The sequence below is a fragment of the Echinops telfairi genome, unplaced genomic scaffold, assembly GCF_000313985.2.
Source record: "Echinops telfairi isolate 266 unplaced genomic scaffold, ASM31398v2 ScPeMD7_2;HRSCAF=8, whole genome shotgun sequence".
Taxonomy (NCBI): Eukaryota; Metazoa; Chordata; class Mammalia; order Afrosoricida; family Tenrecidae; genus Echinops; species Echinops telfairi.
The window spans coordinates 7417127-7420826 of NW_022103898.1; the positions used below are offsets into that span (position 1 = coordinate 7417127).

General features: G+C 54.0%; 1 protein-coding gene across 3 annotated transcripts in view; it reads left to right on the plus strand.

Moving 5' to 3' along the window:
* Positions 1 to 3700, plus strand: part of ARFGAP3 (ADP ribosylation factor GTPase activating protein 3) — a 62049-nt gene that overhangs the window by 36817 nt on the left and 21532 nt on the right. The gene's annotated exons all lie outside the window — the stretch shown is intronic.

Here is a 3700-nt window from a genome sequence, read left to right on the forward strand (position 1 = left end):
CCGCCTTCCCTCCCCACCACCCGCTGACCCTTATGAACTTGAGCGGATGCTGCCCTTTTGATGTGGGTGTTTGGTGTGCGGCCTGTGCACCTCCCTCGGGTGTCTGTTCACAGCACAGACAGTCTGTTGTGCGCCTGGGCATCCCGTTCTCCCCACTCCCTGGAGAGCGCCCTGCAAGGGCGCACGCAGCCTCAGGGCCGGGAGCAGTGTCAGCTTGAATCACCACAGCTCAGGTTCGGGTTCAACGTCAGGAAGGCTGTGGCTTGACTGGAGATGGAGGGCAGCCGAGAGCGGAAGGAGCACGCAGACGTGCAGGCGTGGCGAGGCCTAGATTCGAATCCCAGCTCTGCCACTTCCTGCCTGTCTGGCCTCAGAGAAGTGGCTTAGCCTCCTGGGCTGCACAGGTGGCCGCCTCATCTGTACGCAGGCAGTCGTGTGAAGGGAGCAAGGGGCGACTGTAGTTCGGGGCTGGAAAAGGTGTGGGGCAGGGTGTTTCCTTGCACCTGGTTTACTAAATCTGTGACACCCAGACATAAGGGGAACAGACATCCTCAAGGGGAATGACAAACACCATCCTGGTAAATGGAGGGGAAAACAAGGCCTTCTGGGACCTCATCCTACCTGAATCAGCAGTCAGCACCTGTGAGCAGCCTGCAGACACACGTTGGGAGGCAAAGAGCCTCTTTTAAGCATTAAAAGGCAAGGATGTCGCTTTGGTGGCTAAGGTGTGCCCGCCCCAAGCCATGGCCTTTTCGCTCGTCTCATGAGAGCACTAGACAGCGAAGGGAAACGGGGAAAGAGTGCATCTGTATCGTGCTCTTGGCCAGGGATGCTGAATGGACCTGGGACAATCCGAAGCTTCTGAGCCTTGGTTGGTGTAATGGGTTACGTGTCGGAGTTGCTAACTGTCAGGTCAGCAGTTCAAAACCACCAGCTGCTTCAAGGGTGAAAGAGGAGACGTTCCCCACCTGTGCAGAGTTACCATCCCAGAGACCCACATGGCAGGGAGTCGAGTCCGAAGAAGGCGAGTCAGTGTCTTGCTTACTGTCAGCATGTCTTCAGGGAGGACCCCGAGCTGGAAAAGGACATCATGGTGGGTGCCACGGAGCATCCGTGCAGAGGAGGGGGACCTTCAGGGAGATGGGGGGACACATCGGCCTCACCAGTGGGTCCAGCACAAAAGTGTCTTCCAGGTGGCCTGGGCCCGGCCGCATTTCCTTCTCTTCTTCAGAAGGGGCGGAGAGTCAGCTCAGCTCAGAGCCAGACCAGCGCCCCACCATCTGTATTATTATCTGCGGTCACAGGAGCTTAGCCCAGGGACCCAGTGTCATTGGAGTGACCACACTGGGGCCTGCCTCCTGGTGTGGCCTGTGGGGAAGGAGAGGGCGCTGGAGCTGGCCGGCAACTACTCAGGTGCCAAGCTTTTTCTTGTCAAAGGGAAATACTTGTTGACAATGAACTGAAGCTGAAATTACACAGGTGCTTCTCTTACAGAGCCCTGTTTCGGTTCCTCCAGGGACTTGGGGGTCTAGTTGTCCACCCTGTGTAACCATTGTCTTGAACCAGGCTTGACTTCATTTAGAGATTTTACCCAACTCGATCTTTGTAAAATATTCCCCCCAAAATCTATTTTATTGAGGATAACAAAGTTGCCCTTTGATTCAAAATCTGCGTGCATGTCAAATGATTGCAGCCCAGCGTTTGAACTTCAAGCCAGAGGGCGCTCTGGGAGATGCTGGCTCTGCATGCATCAGCCTGGCCTGCCCCACAGCCCTGCGCCAGGCTGGCTCCTCTCTCAGGATCAGCTCCTGCCGACAGCGGTGTGGGGAGGGGAGAAGCCGCAGCTCCAGTGGAGTCAGTGGCACTGCCTGGGGCGGGGTTGGTTCAGAGAGATCATTAAAAGTGAGCGGAGGTCAACCAAAAAGACAGCACTGACCCAAGGACAAAGGTCAGAGGGTGAGGACAGAAGGGACATAGAAACTGGAAACACAGGGAGGAAGGGGGGACAGGCTGCGCGATGGATGAGCAGGGACAAAAGGTGGGTGGGTTGTTGAATGTGAACCTCACAGTCTACTTTGTGATAAAAGGTGGAAAATCAAAGGGAGGGGCTCACCCCGGGGCCCTCCAGAAGGGCCCCCAGCTCCATCTGCTCCCAGGATTGCGGGGGCCCTGGGGGCTACTGCGCCCAAGGGTCAGTTCACAGTTGGCCTCAAGGCTCTGTTCCTGAGCAGCAGTTCCTTGTGGTCGGGGACCTGGGAGCAGACTGTTTTCATAGCGAGGACTCTCTGGGTTCCCACCAGAGACACCTTGCTTTTCCTGACCTGCAGGGCGACCAGCAGGACCTGGGACGCCTTCCTGGTCCTCAGTGAGCAGCACCTGGGCTCTTCAGGTCCTTTGGCAACGGAGGTAAAATAAAGCACGGGCCTCAGACCCTGACGAGCACTTACTGCACCCAAATTATTCATGAGCCGATTAGAACCGGGAGCTCATCAATTATGAAAGAACCGTTGCCGTTTCTGTCAACAGTGAGACCGACCCAGTCTTGGGGTGTGTGTGTGTGTGTTTTTCTATTGAGTTCCATTATTTCCAGGCTGTACATGATGTGAATAGATATTGCGCACGAAAGCGGGAGAGCAGAGCGGTGTGCTCAGCCGTAGGAAGTGAGTGGGGCCCAAGACTGGACCTGTAAGGCAGAGACTGACGTTGTGAGGTGCTTCTGGGTCAGTTCCGACTCATGGCGACCCTATGTGCAACTGAATAAAACCTGCCTGGCCACATGCGGTCTCCCCGCTGCATTAGCAAAGTCTCCAGGACGGGCCTTTCCTGATGATGCGTCCGTCCGGCGTAAGCAGGACGAAGCCTCGCCATCCTGACTTCTAAGCATTCTGGTCTTGCTTCTTCTGAGCCAGATCTGCTGATTGTTCCGCTGCTGTGGCGCTCAGTGTTCTCTGCCCACGTTGCATTCGCGTGCATTACTCATGTGCTGCCCAGCGGTTGCCTGCCACGAGGTGACGGGAAACATCAGTGGCTGGGGCAGGCAATCCGTACTCCTCCAAGTGACATCGCGGCTCCTTACCACTTGAAAGGGGTCCGGTGCAGCAGATTTGCCCAATGGAAAGCACTTCTTAACTGCTGCTTTCATGAGCATTGACTGTGGACCCAATAAATGGACATTTTTGACAGTTGCAGTTTTTTTCTCCCCATTTTTTATGATGATGTCTATTGGTCTGAGTGTAAGGCTTTTTGTTTCCTTCATATTAGGGTTTAATCCATACTGAAAGCTGATAAAGCCTTTGATCTTTATCAGTAAGTGCTTCTGCCTCATATTCAGCAAGCAAGTTTGTGTCTCCTTTGTATCGCAGGTTGCTAAGGAACCTTCCTCCCAGCCTGATGTAAAGCCTGTCCTTTACATAGTCCAGTGTCTCCAATTCTTTGCTCAGCCTGAAGATGGAACAAGTGTGGTAAAAGGATACAACCCTGACACACACTTTCAGATTTCAAACCAAGCACCCTCCCCTTATTCGGTTTGAACAACTGCCTCTTGGTCTATGTACAGGTTTTGCGTGAGCGGTTAAGTGCTATGGAATTCTGTAGTATTAAATTAAAAGTGTTGAGGAGGAGTGGGGGGCCAGCCCCCACCCGCTGTTAGAACTTACTGGTTCAGTAATACTACTTCTGGGTTCAGTAATGCACAATTATA